Below are 20,801 nucleotides of genomic sequence, written 5' to 3'. Positions count from 1 at the left end.
ATGTGATAATTGTATTATGTGATTTGTGCCATGTGAGTGTGGTGTTTTTATTGTGATGCACGCGTCGAGATGATCCTAGTGAGCTAATTAGTCTAAAAGTCACAACGGGATTTTGTACTCGGCTCGGGAAGAGCCTAGGGGTACTTTAGGAATTTTGTAAGTTGAATTGAGAACTAAAGGTTATAGTTATTGGCGATTGAGTAACCTGTGTAACCATTTGTAACTGCTTTGAGAAACAAGTTTTAGATGGAAAATGGTAGAATTGAAATAGAAGTGAAAGGACAAGAGTGCCCTTGAAGGTTTAGTTAGGAAGGATTATTAGGAAGGGGTAAAATGGTCTTTTGGCAAGGGATTTAGACAATTTTCAGCTGGGTTTTTGGGGTACACGGTTTGGGCATTGGGTCATTTGATGGTTTTGATAAAAATTGAAGAGAAGAAAAACTAGAAGAAAGAAAAAGCTAGGGCAAGAATAAGAAGTGTAGAAGGGGTTGAAGTGGGAGTTTAGGAGGAGATCAAGGAAGCTTTTGGGTGAATTCTCCACTTGAGGTAAGGATTTTATGCACATTTAAGTTTGGTTTCTGTTTTGATTTGAGAAATCTAAAGCATGAGTTAAGCATTTTAAAGTTTTGGTTTGAGTTTGCTGAAATTAGAAATCAAAGGGTGGATTTTGGGTGTGATGGTGTTTTGATCTTGATTCTAGTATCTATAGGTTGTTAGATGGTTCATATGAAGTTTTAAATTGATCTTGGGGTTTAGGTATTTGTTTGGGATGATTTGGGGAGGTTGTAGCTCAGGAAAAACGCATGAGAAAACCCAGAAATCTGGGTTCGCGAAGGAGCGCCGCGGCCCTGTTCTTGGGCGCCGCGGCGCGAGGATGCTTCAGGATGTGGCCTAGCCGCTAGGCGCCGCGGCCCTTGAGGGGAGTGTCACGGCCCTAGGCCATTTTGGCAGCCAAAAAGTTGGGTTTTTAGGGCTTTTTCCCGGGGACGCGGGGGATGGTTCCAATGTATTGTTTTAAGGAATTAGAGGTCCCGAGAGTACGGGATTGGTCCCGGGAAGTGGTTTTGGGTTTGGTTAGTATTAAAAGTGTTTTATGTGTGTTGTGACTAGGATTTCGGAAAGGCTCGTGCTAGAGGACCGTGCTTGTGACCTTGGTCCATCAGGAAAGCTCGGGATACAGGTAAGAAAACTGTAGCACTCGAGAACAGGGCATGGGCCCATAGTGTTATTGCAGGGCATGGCCCTAGATTGTATTATGTGCTAATGTATAACCTTAAGTGAATTATCATATGATTGAAAGATTATTTCGAGATGTACTATATGTGTGATTATAATGAAATGAACGGCTAAGGCCGAGAGCGGCGAAGGCTGAGAACGGCCGTGGGGCCGGAAGTAACACCTAGCACATGGGATGCTTATAGTCAGGGTGGGACCCAATGGATACATGAGTTATCCTTATGGTAAGGACCGAGACCCCAGGCTTGGGTTAGGCCTCTGGGGCGGCATGGCCGTGTTTGTTCAGTCTGATGGTTTTCTTGTTTATCAATGGATTATATGCTAGTATAATATATGCATATGTTATGTACTGTTTGAGTTTTCTTGCTGGGCTTCGGCTCATGGGTGCTTTGTGTTGCAGGTAAAAGCAAGGGGTCAGTCAACTAGCCATGAGTATGGAGAGCGTGGAAGCGGCGCGTACATGTTCGGCCTGCCCGACTGCTTTGGTTGGGGGCATTTTGAATATGGTTGTATTAACTTGTTCTTTTGATAGTCAATCAAGTGTAAATCTATTTTTGAGTTGTAAATACTTTGTAAACCTTATTCTTGGGATCCCAGATGTTGATACTTAAATTTTTTAATGAAACTAAATATTTTCAAAGATTACAGCCTTAACTTCCGGTTAGTCACACTTTGGTCTTTGAAAACCTCGTAGAGTCAGTTAATTGCACAGTTGTGTTTTAAACTCACTTAGTAACGGCTCTAAGGTAGTAGGGCGTTACAAAATACATGTTTGATATATCAACGTATGCCGATATATCGCCTACGGGAGATACGGAAAACACGTCGACTTCGTACGAACGAACGAACGGGGCTCGGGATATAGGTCTAGGCGATATATCGCCCAGGGTAGGCGATATATCGCCCCTGGCATGTTTTTTTGGAAGCTTGAGGTTTTTAAATTTTAAAATAGCCTTAACTACTTGGACCTGCCTTTGAACGATTTTGACCGAGTTCTGGGCATCTGTTGAATGAAAATTCAAATCTTTTTCATTTTATATTCATTTATTTATTCAAATTAAAAGGGGTTAGTTTCACTCCTTGAACTCTATAAATAGGACCTAGTACTCAGCCATTTCATTCATCATTCAAGCTTTGTTCAGAGCCTCCAAGCTGCTAAGTTTTCTATAGAGAGAAACACTTGGGTTTTGGGATAAAAGCTTTTCCAATCTAAGCTTTTCTAAACACTTGGGAAGTAAGATATAGAGTTATTTAGGTATCGAGGTATAGATCAAGTCATAAGATCATTCAAGGTATTCCTATCCTTAAGTTCAGTTCTTCATAGTTCTTTTATTCAATTTTCTTTCAGATCCTAACTCTTGTTTGTGATTCTTGGTTAGGTGTATAAGTTCCTTGAACATTAAGGTTTTTGGTAAGTTTCTACTTGGATGGTTTAGTTCTCTTTTTCTTTAGAGACTCATCGTTTTTACTGCTGATTTTAGGAGTTTTCCAAATCCCATTCTTGTCTCCATATCCTAGTTTTTGGTAAGGAAAATAGGATAGATTATGTGTGTTTATATGTTTTGATATATGTTATGATATGTGCTATGTATATATGTATAAATATGTTTTGTAGTCACTTGGGGCTTATAGTTGCTTAGTTAGAAAACCCCAAGAGTTTTTATCATTTTCATAGTTTAGAGTTATGATTTACCCTACCTCGATTAGTAGACAAAGGACCTAAATGGGTTATCATATACTATAGTTGTGATCTAACCTACCTCGATTAGTAGACAGAGGACCTAGATGGTTTTATCACATACCATGTTAATGAGTTAATGGCCACTAATATTGTAGTCCTATATGATATACGTTTTTATAGTCATATGTTTTATAATATATGTTTATGATTTACGATATATGTTGTTAGTAGATTTTCCTTGTTGGGCATTAGGCTCATTCCTTTCTTTTAGAATGATGCAGGAAAATTAATATGGAAGGCGAGAAGGATTTGTGGTAGCTTGGCATGTGTGTTGAGGATGAATGGACTGAGTGGACTGCTGAAAGATCAAGGATGAAGTCTTTTGTTTTATGTCTTTATGTATGTCCGTACTTAGTTTTTTTAAACATTTGATTAAAGTTATGTTTTTTTTTTTATGTTTTTATGTACTAAACAATGGGTACCCATACTGTATTTTATATTTCATACTTTACTTTGTATTTGGCACAATATTTTGGATTTTAAATAAAGTTATGTTATTTCTTATATATGTATTCAAATTAGTAGTTATGTTTAGTATTTTTTAATGGTATGAAGTCTAGAATTAGTCGGGGCATTACATTACCTTTGATAATGATGTTACGTCATTGCCAATCAGTAATATATCATCAACGTAAAGAACGAAGAATACTACTACACCATCTTTGATTTTTTTTATAGACACAAGGTTCGTCAATGTTTTGTTCAAAACCAAATGTTTTAATTGTGTCATCAAATCTAAGATTCCAAGATCTAGAAGCTTGTTTGAGTCCATAGATGGACCTAAGAAGCTTGCAAACTTTTTGCTCTTCACCTTTTACTTTGAACCCTTCGGGTTGAGACATGTAAATGGTTTCATCAAGGTAGCCATTCAAAAAGGTTGTTTTGACATCCATTTGCCAAATTTCATAATCCATGCACGCAGCAATGGACAAGAGTATACGAATGGATTTTTGCATGGCTACAGGAGAAAAGGTTTCTTCATAATCAACCCCTTCTTTCTGTGTGTAACCTTTGGCTACAAGCCTTGCTTTGAAAGTCTCTACTTTCCCATCCGCTCCTCTTTTCTTCTTGAATATCCATTTGTAATCAATGGATTTGATATTCTCAGGTGGATCTTCAAGAACCCAGACAGAATTGGAATACATTGATTCCATTTCTTGGTTCATGGCTTCTTGCCATTTGTCCTTGTCAGAATCATTCATTGCATCTTTAAATGCAATGGATTGTATTTGTTTGTGTCAGACACAAGCATTTGAACTTCATGTTCATAGCGTGTGGGTTGCTTACTAACCCTCCCACTATGAAGAGGTTCTCTACTATTCTGACTAGAACTAGCAGTTTCCTCTTGCCGTTTTTCATTGGTTGTTGCTGGTGACTTTGCAACTTCATTCGAGACCATCTCCTATAGTACAACCTTACTGCAAGGTTTGTGGTTATTAACATAGTCAAGTTCAAGAAAAGTTGCATTTGTCGATACAAATGTTTTATTTTCTTTTGGTCTATAGAAAATTCCACCTCTAGTAAAAAATTTGCCATTCATTAAAGGTATGTAAATTTTTCTTATCCCAAAGCATTTGCATAAGAAGTAAATGGATAATTTATTTAAATAATAACTATTTTATTAATAAATTTTATGCAAAAAATAGAAATAAGTTTCCAAACATTAATAATAAGATAAATTTTTAGACTGTAATTTTCTTTGTTCAAAGAAATTTAGAATTTCTAAAACAAAATAAAAATTTTAAATTGTTCAACTAACAATAAAATTTCTAAATAAAACTACTCTCCAACTCCTCCAGCTTTACTTGTGATCAAAATTCTCATCAGTCTCTTCCTCCTTTTCAGGGTTATATATTTTTGAATCTACTAGCCAAAAATTTGAATCTGCTATTCAAAGTATTTGAATCTACCATTCAAAGTTGAAAAAAATATATGTAAATCTCATTTACCTTTTTCGTTTGATAAAAACAATAACACTCAGCATAGACTTCCTTTGTCATTGCTTGCCACATCTCATGGGCTGAGTCATAGTGTATATATTTTTCCTTGTTTCGTCAGGCATGGTTGTAAGCATGCAATAATGTGCCAACCGATCGGATTTCATCCAATTTGCATATTTTTCTTCTACTTCACAGCTAGTAGCCAAAGGTGGTTATGTTGGAGGTTTGTTACAGATGGTTGACATTAATTTCTTATAAGAATAAATGGTCAAAATTCATCGAAACCAGTGTCGCATGTTTTTAGGTTCAAAAACCAAAGATTTGAGAAAGGCATCGGTGTGTAGTTCACCAATAGACATTTTTGTTGGGAATAAATAAATAAAAAAATGAATTTATGCATTTAATAAATATCAGTTATTTTCGGAATAGTAAACGTGATGCATGAATGCAACGATTAAAGAACACATAAAAAATAATTACTAATTCCATGATTAATTAATTTGAACATTAATGTACCAGTCTTTGGGTAGGTCAGACTAATTCCAAATTAATTTTGAGACAAGTTCTCAAATTTATAAGTGAAAACTTAAATCAATATTTCTCTTTTGACTTATAAACAATCGCTTGTTTGGTCAAGAATACACTAGTTCGCTCGAAAGCTTAATGTACCTTGTGAGTGTAACCCATTATTTTAGATAAATGACTTAACTCAAGAGTGTGCTTTAGGGTCAGTCAAACTTGAAATACATCATTAAATCCTATTCTTGAAAAAGAAGTTTGCCTTGAGAATAACACAGTTGGAAGCCTTCCTTAGGGGGACACAAGCAATGGTGTCGCGAGGCCCTCTCCATGCTACCTCGGTGCCAACTAATAATTGAGACCATGAGACTTATTGTCATAACTCCCTCTCCCACTCACTTTTTTAAAATACGTGTTTTCTCAAAACATCATATCCTTTTTAATTGGTTTGTAAAAATAAAGTGATCTATTTTTACCAAATAATATTCTAATAATTACTAATCCAATTAAGCAAAATTAAAATTATAGAACGACGCCCTAATTAATTCAATTTAATTTGCTATAAATACTAAGAATATCATTTATTTATTTAATAAAATAATTTTATTAAATACTAGAAATTAAACAACTTTTAAAATCTATTTTAACTCTTGAACTAGTTAAAACTAGATTCATTATTATATGGTCCATCACATAAATCATATAATCACAAAGGACAATCCCAAGAAATTTTTCTACTCATATGAGATGCATGGATAATTTTAAATACAGTGTGAGTTATATGTATGACATGTAAAAAATGCATGATAAAGTATTAAACAATATAATCACATTTAAATAAATAAATAAATGCGGGCCGGGTGTCTTGGGTATTTCTAGAAAAATTACAACATTTGCAAAAATATACACAAAAATGTAAGAGACTAAATACAACCTAAAGAGATCTCTATCTTCAACTTTGGTCCTTCACAAGTAGTCTTGATCCATTAAGCCACTTATCCATTTAATTTTTAATTAAAATAACTTTTAATTATCTTAAACAAATTTTAAGAATAATTAACTTCGATGTTATTGCCCGATAAGTTATTAGGCCCAATTTGAATTTGGGCTCATACAACTAATTCAAAATAAAATAATTTTAGTTATGGGCTAAAATTAATTAGGCCCATAATTTAAATGAATAACATTGATGGAAGCCCTAGGGTTTAGAAACCCTAGGGAAGACTGCAAGTGGTGGCTCGGCAAGGCACGACAGCTGCAGGGTGGTGTGGTTGGGGCGCACGGTGGGTGCGAGGTGCGCGGGCAAGGTGTGCAGGGGCTCGCTGGCAAGGTATACTGGGGCGCGCGGCTGGGCGAGGCTCGGGCTTCGGGGCACGGAACCCGGGGCTCGGGCCTTACAGAATTTTTTCAAATAATTTAATGCAGAAACTTAAATTACAAAAAATTCCTATGCCCCAAAATGGCTTACATTTTTTTATCTAGAAATTTAAGAACAATTCCTAAACCAAAAAACACCATATAATTAACGATCCTTAAGAATAAAATTTAATCATACATCCATCCATTCACAAATATTACTAACATAAGAATGCATATTATGCCCACACAGTAATTAATGTATGCAGAGATTAATGACCGCTCTAGTACCAATTGTTAGGAACGAGTTTCCTAATACGCAGCGGAATGGTGGCAGGTTGGCCTAGTGTACAAAATTTTTTTTGTAACATATTTAAACTACTTTTAAATATGCAGATCCATTAATATACATACATTAATCATAAGCAAGAAAAGAATAGAAAACATACCTCTTGAAGCATATCAAGTGTCATTGCTATCTTTTCGTAATTTGAACGAACTTCCTATCCAAGATGCTCCCAGGTACTCACACCGAGATCTTTCACATCGTTCTCTACACCTCAAGAAGTGTGTGGGCACTTAGAGAATAAAGGATGGTTAAAATCTGATTCTACTTGATGTACTCAACACATGAGATCAAGAGAATAGGCCTGAAATTGGTTCTGTATCTTTTTTTATGAAGAAATAGAAAAGTATCGTTTTTTTTTTCAGAGCGAATGACTGTCATCTTTATATTTTCTGATAAGTCTTACTTAAAAAGAAAATATTTAAATTTAAAAAATAAATCTGTAACCAACTTACAATTTATCTTTTAATTAATTAATTATCTTATTAATGAAAATATCCAAAAACTAACTATTGAATTTTTCATTAATTAATTAATTAAATAAATAAAATTGAAAAAATCTATCCCTAAAAAATTATGCAGTACACGCCACACACAGTGCATGGACTGTGTGTGGTCGTGTACCACCCTATATTTTAGGGATATTTGATTTTTCTATTTTTATTTAATTATTTATTCAAACTACTTTGTCAGATAAAAATCTAACAACTTGATAATTAATTCAAATTTAAATTAAATATCTTTTTAACCAATTATCAAATATAATTAATTATTTGAATGAATATCAATCTTTTAAATTCAAATCCAATTTGAACTTATCATATTATTATCTCCCACTCAAATTAAGATATTTAATTAATTCTACCAATTAATTAAAACCAATAATAATTTCAAAATTAAATATTTAATTTATTATAATTTCAAAAATTATAATTAATTAATTATTTAATATTATTTCGAAATTAATTTAATTATTTAATGTAATTTCGAAAATTACATATTAATTATTAATTTTTTTTAATTACAACTAATTTGTAATTAATTAATTAATCACTATTATCACATAATTGCATATTTTGCTTGAAGAACAAATTTCTTCTTAAATATGTCTTTCAACCATTTTTCCCTTTATATCAACTCTTGCCTTGAATAGTGTTGATAGAGCCGTTGTGGGGACCTATGGACCTATAATTTCAAGCTCCAATAAATTTGAGATTATTAATTAATAAAATCTTTAATTAAACTTAATTTATTAATCTCATGATTATTCCATTATAAATATGAGACTGCACTCTTGTCATTATAGACATTTTATTTACTGAGTACTTTATAATGATAAAGCATCCATTGATATAATCATTACATACAAATTAACCCTCTAATAATTTTTCATAATTAATCAGGAATAAAATTACCGTTTTATCCTTTTAATTATATCTTGTTTCCTTAAGTACCATTGACTTTACTAGTGAAGGTTAATTCATAACTAAATTATGAATTTGAGCTCAATAACCTTTTCAGTTCCAAAAGTCAACCCTTAAGAGAACCATTATTCAATCTCTTACGAGAAGGTTTAGATTCCATATCTGTATACTATGTCCCTAGCCATTTACATTAATGAGTTCCCAAGACAAAAGTTTCTAGCCTGATCATTCTGACAGACCCTAACGACTGAATCAAAGAACTCATATAACATAAACAGGAGTTCATAGTAACTTCAGGATTAAGATCTATTTGTATATGATCATCAGTTGATATATTTAATTAATACTTCAAAACGGTATTTAACTAAGTATTAATAAATATATCTGGTCTAGTTCTATATATTCTTTAATATATAAGGTACCTCCACTAAAGTGTCCTACTACACTAGTGTTCCGGATCTAGATCACATGTATTCATAATACTAGTGGACAATACTTGCAGTAATTAATCTAAAGAATCCATAACTTTATTTTACTGCGAACTATTCAAGTTCATTTATCTTAAACACAATCCTCCCGTACCAATACGTGTTTGAGCTCACATATATAACTTAGGAATTTTTCTGATATTTACATTATATTATCACAGAATAATATCGTGCATAAAATATATGCATAACAAATTCAATTTATTTATTTACTTCTTAAAGCAATGTCTACTACATATGCTTTCAGGGCACAATTCCCAACATTTGACAATTTTGCAGTTCCACGATGGAAGTGTACCTCTCAGGATTATAATAGAGGTCCTCTCAGGCCTGGGAGCAGGCAGCCCCCGGGAGTCAGATGCTACACTCCCCTCGTCTGGGTCGTGGTCTATCATTGGTTGCTTCCCAGGCCTTTGTGGGTAATCTTCAGTGTGGGGAGTTTGCTCCTCAGGTATTTGGGGCAATGGTCGCACACCAGCTCCTGGGTTGTTCACTGCGTCCATTGGTAATGCAAGAGGTTTTTGACTAAACAATCCAAAGATTCGCTTAATTCTCTCAATGAAAGCACCAAACTGTTGACGCCATTTCTTGTCAACTTAAATCTGAAGAGCACTAAAGAAAGATTTAAAAATAAAAAAAAGAACAGTAGGATTTTTACGTGGTTCAGTAGTTAAAATCTACCTAGTCCGTGAGTTAATGTTATTTATTCGTAATACCCTCACAAAACATTCTCAGAGCAATTTAACAGAATATTCTCAGTACAATATTGTTCGTCCAGTACAAATGAAATTCCCTAGGCTATTTATAGACCTGATTGACAGAATATCTTGCCCTTATTTCGGGAAGTTACAATCAATCATTCAAATTTGAAATAAATACAACTAAATGCATTAATTACATAATATCCTATGATAATTAGGATTTAATAGCAGATAACAACAAATGCCTAAGGAATAGGGATCTCCTAACAACTGTTTTGTGCAAAACGTGTTGTTGACCTCGAATGCAAGGTTAACACACTTTCAAGATCAACCAATACATCGAGTTCGTTATTCCCATCAGCCTCCTTCCCAGCTAATGGTTTCATCGAGCTCAATTTTCGGAGACCTATGTCTTCGAGCTTGCAACTAATGTTCGAATAATACCCACATGCATCGGGGAAGATTCGTTCTTTCAAGCTTATGTTTAAGCTCAGACATTTTAAACGCGCTCGATCGCCAACAAGAATAAGTCTGGAATCATGCTAATTCATACAAGTATTAAGCCACTGCTTGTTATTTTCGAGCTTATGCCTTACGAGCCTACATTTTGAAACTCATTTATTCATTCTCGAAATTTGGGTGTAACAATGGAAAAATTAAAAAACTATGGTTTATAATTATTTTTATAATTTTGAAAATCTAAGTTAGTAATTTTCAAAATAAATATAGTAAACAATTTTGTTTTAAATAATGGGCTTAGTTTAAGAGTATTATTTGATCTCCACCGTAGATTTAACAAGGTTGGTGTCTTAATGGGGCCTCAGGGCGCTTAGATTTTCCCCTACCAATGGTGTTCATTAAGCATTTAACATGGTTAAATTTCGTTAGATTGATAATTATAGATCAAATTCTATTAGACTCATCCTTATGGTGACTACTAGGACTAAATCTATATTATCGATACCATGGGTCAAGGTCATAAAGTAAGAGATAATTGGTTTTCTTACTTTGATCGAATAGGAAGGTTGTTAATAATGGTTTTAGACCATCATTAATTGAGTTTTCACTCTATTTAACTAATGATGTTTTGTGACTCTCGCCTACCGGGACACAAGGTTCATGGACTAGTTAAAAACCTTAGAAATACAGATATGGTTGTTTTTAGTATTTTTCCCTAATTCTACATATTTGATATAAGTTTCCTATTTCTTAAAACTTAGTTATTAGATGTTTATTGAACAATGTGTTGATTTCTATTTATTGATAAAATCGTAATTCTCTAAGGCTTCTAACCCCATCCTCTCTTTACTCGTGTTGATCGGTGACAACTCTAAGTTCATGATGATCGAGGAATCCCCAGAAGTTCCAAATAATGGAGCACCCATGTCTGTCCGTGACAAGCTAAATTATGGGATGACTCAATTGTTGAACAAACTTCATATATATGAAGCGATTAATGAAAGACCGAACAAAGGAGAAGATAAGAAGACTTCTACTACTGCAGCTGCTACCGAGGGTGCCCAGGCCAAAACTAACCTAGCTTCCACTCCAAAGGGCAAGAAGAGTAAAGGAGGACAGAGCAACAACCCTAAACCTGCCAAGACTGCAAAACCAGAAGGTGTTGCGAAGCCTACAAAGGTTAAGAAAAAAGGCAAGATAGCTAAAGGTGCATGCTACACTGCTAGGAGATTGGGCATTGGAAGAAGGATTGCCCAAAACACCTAGTAGCTAGAAACCAAGGTAATGATAGTTTTTCATTGGCCTTTAGCACAAGTGTTTTGGATGATGATAAATCTATTTGAATTGTTGATTCAGGATCCACTTACCATGTATGCACTTCTTTACAACTGCTTAGCAGCAGTCAAGCACATCCTGAAGTAGTTTCAGTCAAACCCAAGAAGGAAACATTAAGCACCAATCAAGCACATCCTGAAGTATGTTCGATGAACCAGGGATTATATGCTGGTCTACTCGGATGGAGTCCTGAACTCGTTAGGCTACATCGATTCAGATTTTCAGACTCATGTCAATGCTAGGAAGTCAACTTCTAGAATGGTGTTTACTCTTGGGGGTGGAATTGTGATAATGAGTAAGCATATAGAGAGGAAATACCACATTATCAGGGATTACGTGGTTGGGGGAGATGTGAAGGTCATGAAGATATATCTAAAGACAATCTTGAGGATCCTTTTACAAAGACGTTGTCGGATACTATTTTGGCTTATTTGTGTAGCTAGTCCCCATTCTTTAGGATGCTTGGAAATTTACTGAGTCCTCAACCTTTTTTTCCTGTCATATTCGTCTCTAACATTTTAAAATTTTCTATTAATAAATAACTTGCTTCACACATAACCATTTTAAAATAATAAAAAATAAAATTTGAAGATAGTAAATTAAAATAATATAAAAATGGTGACTAAAGATGAGGTGGGAGACGAGACACAATGAAGAGAGGAAGATACAAAAAAAATATTTTTAATTTTTTTTATTATTTAAAATTCAAAACTTTTGATTTTTAATTTATTTAAACTATTTTTAAAAATATATATTTTTAATCTTTTTATTATTTAAAATTTAAACCTTTTGATTTTTAATTTATTTAAACTATTTTTAAAAATATACATTTTTATTTTATTTTTATGTCATCACTTTCAATTTTTTTATTCAATTTGTTCTAATGATCTAAACATAAACATTTTCCTGGATGCTGCAAGGAGAGTGAAGTCATATTATGATTATATTGATATTTAATGTCTTCACAATTTAATTTATCTTGTTAAGTGGTGATATTAAATTAAAATAAATAAATTACATTTCAAATAAAAACAAAGGGGTTGTTCGGATATATATATATATTTTACAGATATAAAAGTAAAAAGACTTTTATTTTTATCAAAAACAAAAATATGCTCAGTAATAGTACTGATTTTTTTAAACGACTAAGCTAAAAAAATAAAAAATTGGTTATGTTTTACCACCATAACCTTCGGCAACCAGCGAACACCACCATAACCTCCGGCAACAACGAACCACCACCATAACCTTCAAGAACCAGCAAACCACCACTGATGAGCATCGACACCCTTCCACGGAGTTTTGAGTCACTGGTGCCATTCGACAGAATTCTGAGTCATCGGTCACAGGCTCACTTATTTTCTCTCATGGCCAGAGGAAGAAAAAAATGACGTGAACAGAAGGAGAAAGAGAAAAAACTGTTTGAAAAATATTTGAAAGTAAGAAAAACTGTTATCAAAATTTTTAATCAAAATTTAAACAAACCAAGAACAAAAGCAAAGTTACCGAACATTGTTTTTTTTTTTTAATTTTATTTTCAGATTTTTATTAAAAACAAACAAAAAGTTGTTTATTTGATAGTTACCGAACTGCCCCAATTTTTTTTTGAAAAAATGGTTTAAATATATAAAAAAATCCAAAGGTTTAAATTTTAAATAATAAAAAATAAAAACTTATTTATATTTATCTATTTCTCTCTCTATCGTGTCTCCCACATTATTCATGGTCACCATTTTTTATTTTAATTTAATGGCTGCAAAATTAATTTTTTTATTGTTTTAAAATGGTCACATGTGAAGGATGTTATTTTTTAATGGAAAAATTCACGCAAGGGGTTTAATTGAATTGATACTAAAAGGTTAGGGACCAATATACCAAGAAAAAAAGGTTGGGGACTAAGTTGCCAAGCATCATAAAGGACAGGGACTAACCACACAAATAAGCCTACTATTTTTTATAAGCATATAAGGGAAATGAGTTTAATAGAAATTTCGCATTTGTTTTAAAAATTGCAAGTGATAGTTTGTTGGGCGGTTTTATGCCTGGTGTAAAACCAATTTTCTATCTAAGCTCACTTTATTATCAATAAAGAATGATAATCAATTTTGACTTATCAATCACATTGCTTACTTGTTTATTTAGATGATTATTTATTAAATATAAACATCTATTAAATCCCAAACATATAGTTAATCATAGTTATAGTGACTTGGTCACACTAGATTATAATTGTGGTTATATGTTCTATAACATTAGTCCTAAGATTAAGTTAGTTCACATAATTTACACAGACTTGTTAATTTACGATAAGATCTACTTACACATTCTAGTGTGATGTCCTATCCAGGACATTGACCGAGTAGATAAGATCGGATGTATTTTATTACATCGGACTATACCGGTATTGATTATAGATATATAAGTAAAGTACCGTTATTATCTCATGAAATCATATCATGATGTTTACCATATGTTAATTCAATCCCAATTCTGAGTGATTAATATTCTAGTAATTATATTATTCAAGTCCTTTTATTTTTTTGTTACCAGCTTACCTTACGGGCTAGACTATACTTACATATTGAGAACTTTGTAGTATAATTGAGTGAGAGTATTTATCATAGATATGAAATCAATAGCTTCTGTCTAAGAAGTGAAATGATGATTTCCTTATAGCTTAGTTGAAGAGCGTTAAATCATAGAGATTTCATTTCTGTAATTAAGTTTACGAAATATCATTTATAAGGAACTTAGTGGTATTTAAGGATAAAATACAAATGAGGGGTAAAAGAATAATTAGTACATGACTCATTAGTAGATCATCTATTGAGGGTTAATGATGGTAATGGTTGTAACAATGGATAACGTACTTACATTTAGTGTAAAGCATTCTATGAATTCAAGAGTGTAATTCCGAGTCAATAGTGGAGACACAAGGAATTAATAAGGTAGTGAAATTATTCGTAAATAAATTCAGAGTAACTTATTGAAGCTTGATTTCATGGATCCATGATCCCCGCATCACCTTTGAGTAAATCATCTAGAATGTCTCAATTAATTATCAATTAGGATTTTTAAAGTTGATTAGGTTAATTTTGAAAATTTTTATAGAGATATTTGATTTAGAGAATAAAAGAGAATATTGGACATATTTATTAATAATGACAAATTGATGTTAATATTAATAAATAATATTAAATCAAGTTTCAAATTATAAATAGTTAGTTTGAATAAGGATTTAATTATTGAATTATGAAATATATAAATAAAATGGTCTTGAATTTGAGTCTATTGAGTCTTATAGTGTGGGCCAGCCATGACAGGAAAAAAAAACACACAATTCTTGGAATTTACAAAAATACGAAAAAATGCACGATTACAAAAATCTACAAAAATGCACTAAAAGTTAAAAAAAATCTGAAAAATACGGTGCATTACAAAAATATAGAATTTTTGGATAAAAATACGGAATGACAAAATTATAAATACGGAGTAGCAAAATAATAAATAAAAGCTGTAAAATGCAATTCTTTGTGATCAACGTTTACAAACTAGTAAATATCTGTTACAAACTTGTAAATATCTATTACGTGTTTGTAAATAATATTTACAAAATCAGTTATAGAATTGTAGATTTTTTTTTTGTAGATAAAACTTATAAACAAATTCGAAACTAAATTTTTTATTTTTGTAACAATAGTTTACAAATCTAGTTTTACAACTAAGAAATATATTTTTGTAATTAAATTTACAAAAATATTTTATAGTTAAGAAATCATAAACAAAATATAGATAAAAATATTATACTTTTCCATATTGTTACAAAATTGTACCAAAAAATTACATGAATCATCATATGCTATACAACATAAAAATACAAATTTAAGATATTCATTATTTATAAAACACTTTATTGAATATAGTGGTGAAATACAATATTTTTTTTAAATAAGTTTTACATTTTTGTAACAACAATTTACAAAACTAATTTCACAACTAAAAAGTTTATTTTTGTAACTCACATTTACATAAATATTTATAAATTTATTTAACATGATTTTTACAAAGATTTACAAAACTAATTTTTTAACTTTAAATATATTTTTGTAACAAAACTTGAAACTTAAACTTAAAACTTGGATTATATTATGATTTTAGTTCAACATTGAGTGTTTAGACTTGACTAGCTATGATTTAAAAAATACATATAATATTTTTATAAAGAATAATAATATTGTGATTATCTTTAATTGTATATTGTAACATATAGTTATTAATATTAACATATTGCAACTTGTATAAATATTTATTTATTTTTTGAGTAATTGTATAAATATTAATTTTAATATGAATAAATACATTCATTTTAAATAAAAATAAATTAATCTACTTTATTTTATTTTATTGAAAATAGTAACTATAATTATTATTACTTTTATTATTATATTATTTGATATATCTAAATTCTTATTAAAAATTAAGATAAAAAAAATAAAACAAAATGTCAACATATATATACAGCTTTTCCCAGCTGTATTTTTGTAATTTATTGAACATACTGTATAAAATGAATTTTTTTTTATATTATGGTGGATGATGTAATTATTCCAACTTTATTTATATTTTATTTTTTAATTAATTTAAATAAGAAAACAACCCCATGGATGTGTCTATAAATACAGTGTTATAGCTAGGAATTTCAGAAGCCAGATGACAACAAGAGATAGTTGACAGAGAACAACTTCTGGTAAGTGCTCAGTCATAGAAAACTCTAGAATCACATTCTTCTAGCCACTTTCTCTTCTTCTCTAGATTTCTCTCTCATGTGTTGAGAACCTGTCCACACTAATTCTAGGTAGATCAAAAGCTTGGTGAGGATGACTATTTTGATGATCTTGTTCAATCTCTTGATAATACTTTGCAATATAAATGAATCAATGGTTAGAAAGATTGAAAGAATAACTAGTTCCAGTTTCGTGCGTAATGTAAGTTTCTGTACTTTACTCTATATTTGTATCAATTTCGTATGAGCATGTTCTAGGAATTTATTTGTTTGTTTGATAATATGTGAATTACATGATAATAAACAAAGATCATGTTATATGTTTTCCCAATAATTACTTACTTCAAACAGTAAGTGATGAAACAAAAAATACTCTTAAATATCTTACACTGTATATGATATATGAGATGCCATCCATGCAACTTATTATCACATATATGATAAGTGGTTTTATGATAATAGAATCCTATCGGTCAAACGTAAAACAATCACTGAAATAATGAAGAATAATAAAGATAAATATGATTGAATCATTCTTATGATTAAGTGGAAAATGATATGTCATCCTCAGGGCCACTAATAATGTTTGTTCTACTATGTATATGTATATGATTAAATTTTTCGATTTTGATATTACTATTAAAATAAAACTTGTTGTTGGTTTTTTTTTAGGTAACTCCTTACTAATATTATAATTTGTTAATTTGTAAGTTATATTATTGAAAGAAAAAAGTACCAAAAAAAACAAAAAAATAATGAAATATAATAATGACAAATGCGTGTTTAATCTTTATTTCTCTAATTTTCAACAAGCATTTTAATATATGTCAAATCAAGCTTGGAGTCGTTATAACGGTGCTCATATTCAGAAATACTATTTAAAAGGTTAGTCTAATTCTATCATCTATTTATATCGCTATCTATAGTGTATCAAAATACAATATTTTTAAAATGTGCTTATAGTTTAATTATTTACAAACTAATTTTTAAAACCAAAATTAAACTACGTCAAAAATAATACACAAAATCATAAATGAAAAGGAACTTGAGAAAATAAATTATTTTATAATCCATCAAACTCAATTTAACAAAATTAATATTTCATACCATGTTATCCTTTAGTTATTTATCTATTCAAATGTAAATACTATTTGTTATTAATTATATCCATCCTTTTAATGCAGAGCATTTCACACCAATTGAAAAAACTATTTTCCACATTAACAAGATGAAATGGTAAGATTTTCTCAATAGTTATTTACCAAAAATAACAAACAATAATAAAATGAATGAAATTTAAATTCCATTGCTATATTATGAAGAGAAGGATAAACAAAGCCAAAAAAAGAAAACGTTTTCAAGAATTATCATAATAAAGAAGTGCAGAGAAAAATATGCTAAACACAAAGCGTCATGAAACAATCCGAATCGTATAAATATGAATCTACATCAGTCAGTGTTGGTGATTCTCGTAGATCTGTGGATTGACAAATGGGTACTTTCAATGCACCTGGTGTATCTTTCAGTAATGGACTTGATGCTTGTGAAAACAATTCAGAGAATGTTACATCTATCAACAATGTTTGTGAATCTTCAATTCAACTATCAATAATGCGTAAAGGTAAAAATACACAAAAAAAATTAAAATATACAACCAACAACTAAATGTTATGGGTTTGTCTTTTGTGACTACTTTTAAATTGTAAATTTAAGTGAAAATAGGTCGAATGCAGCAATGTCCCATTGCACAATTTAGAAAATTGGTCAAGGTCATATCATCTGAAGCGTATTCGTTGCAAATAATGCCTAGATATATACATTGCAAAGCAACACGACCCCCCTATGAGATAATTGGCTTTTGTTGTTGTAATGGAAATATTTCTCCAGCCACAAATGATGTTCCTAATCAACTTCATGCTTTGTTTACTGGCAACACAAATGAATCTATGCATTTTATGACATATATTCCCACGCAACAAGTTTGCGTTTACATCATTTGGAGTAAATTTTGATAAAAATCTTTGTCGAAGAAATAGAGAAACTTATACTCTTAGAATACAAGAATAGATCTATCGCTACATCAGTGATTTGTTTCCCTCTAATGGTCAACCTTCTTTATCTTCAATTGTATTTCTATGATAAAGATCATGAAATACAAAATCGTACATTAGATTCACACAGAATGGTTCCAACAATTGTAGCTCAATTGATCAATATTCTTCACACTAATCCATATTCGATTTTTTTTTTCACTAAGTGATTTAGAAGATTTAGAGAACCAAAAAATTCTTATAAGAGCAGATGCAGGACTGTTTTCAATGCCCTTGCATCCTCACAAGCTACAGCAATATGGTTAGAAAATATTGATGGACAATAACTAAAAGGTCATGACATTTTTGTCTATAACAATTATGGTGAAAATCATAAAGTACAAAATTTGTTTGTTATGATCCACTATAATATCCATTGTTGTTCCCTTTTGGAGATATTTGATGACATTAAGGGATTAAAAGGATTAGTGGAGGAAGCAGATCTACACGTAATGAAACAAATCAATCACTTATAACACAAAAATCTAACAAATGCTGACTAATTGATTGCAAGAGAAGAATGAGCTTTAATAAAAGTATTAATTTTCACAAATATATTACTACAAAGAAGGCTTTACAGGGCTCGTGGGGCGCGAGTCCTTTATTTGAGAGCCTTAAAAAGTGAAGTATTTTAGGGCGCATGTTGCAAGCCCAAAAAGAATTTTTTCAAGACTTAAAATATTTATGGCAGAAACCCGCAACGGAACTCCAACGATGGCGGCGGTGGTGCCACTACTCAAGGTGGTGGTTGGGGAAAAATAACTATTGGGTTTTGAAGCTGAAAGCACAAGTAATGCAGTGGTGGTGGTCATTTGGCTCGGGGTGGCTTGAGGCAGTCGAAAAATGCCGAAGAATTTTTGGAAACCCACAAAGTCGCCGAACTTTGAAGGCACCGTCAAGAGGGCTAGGCGGCGCGTACGACTTGGGGCTCACGGGGTTGGGGTTTCAGGGGTCGGGAAACATGCCTGGGTGATGCGTGTAGGTGGGTGGTGGCCGGAGAGCCACCGGTCGTGGCTGACAGAGAGCTTGCGATGAGCTGCCACTGCAACTTCGAGGGGTTCGTTGGAATCCTTAGGTCGCGCGTGAGGCGGAGGGCTCACGCGAATTAGAGGTCGATGACATCCTGCATTTCCTAAGGGTGGCGAGTGTAGCTGGTGGCGGCCGGCATGGTGGTCGTTAGGGCTGGCAGAGCTGGGACGAGAGAGAGAGAGAGAGAGAGAGAGAGAGAGAGAGAGAGAGAGAGAGAGGCAGCCGAAAGAAAAGAGAGGAGAGAGAAGGGGCTGGTACAATTTTAGGGTTTTCTAATTTTGGTATTATCTTTTTTGTTTTTTTTTAATTTAGTTATTAATAAAGCTCTAATTTTTTTATTTGTTATTATTTTTTAAGGCCCACTTTGATTGCCCTCAATACTCTTTTAGGACACTCAATGTGTGCCCTTAAAAATATCCACGGACTTAAATTTCCTCATGGTATTTTAGGACTCGCATTAGTAATTAGGGCTCGCACCGCGTGTCCTAAAATGTATTTTTGAAGGACTCTCACTGAGTGTCCTAAAAGATCTAGGAGATATTTTTAGGGTTCGCATTTAGGTGAGTGCCCTAAATTTTTTTCATAAAAGCTAGTTTTTGTAGCAGTGAAAAAAATAACATTACGAGTGTATGACCAACTTTATACATTTTCATTGAATTCTAATATTGTAGGATTACACAATGGAAAAAAGGCCTCAGAAGTTTCATGACTTGAATATTACTGCTACAAACTAAAAATACACAAAAATGTCAATTCAATCTTATTAATTTCTGGAAGACTATTACAACAATTTGAGGTTGTTATGTATGTTAAGATCGAGGCATCAATATTTGATTATTTTAGAAGCAACCAAGATCATTTTCTCTTATAGATATATCAAGGTTGAGAAGCGAATTATTTTTCCTTCATCATTTATTGTTGGTCTGAGAGACATGTGAAAATTACATATGGAAGCAGTGGCTTTAGTTCAACATTTTGGAAAACTTGACACTTTCGTAACAATGAAATGCAATCCAAATCAGCCAGAAATTAAAAACGAACTAAGCCTACATGAAGAGACTCAAAATAGATCTGATTTGGTTGCCCAAATTTGTCATTCAAAATTAGAAGAATTGAAATAAAAAAATTAAGAAGAAAATATTTGGTCATGTCTCATCATATGTCTACATCATTGAGCACCAAAAAAGAGGCCTTCCACTTGCCCACTTTTTAATTCTCTTGCAAAAGGATTGGAAATTATATGCATCAAAATCTTTCAATTAAATCATTTCAGCAGAAATACCTGATAAAAATACAAACGTCCGTTTGCATAATGTTATTGTGAAGAGCCTTGAACCCGTCGAATGTTTGTATG

Source organism: Humulus lupulus, chromosome 7 (assembly GCF_963169125.1).
Source record: "Humulus lupulus chromosome 7, drHumLupu1.1, whole genome shotgun sequence".
In the NCBI taxonomy this organism is placed as follows: domain Eukaryota; kingdom Viridiplantae; phylum Streptophyta; class Magnoliopsida; order Rosales; family Cannabaceae; genus Humulus; species Humulus lupulus.
This window is presented reverse-complemented; position numbering follows the sequence as displayed.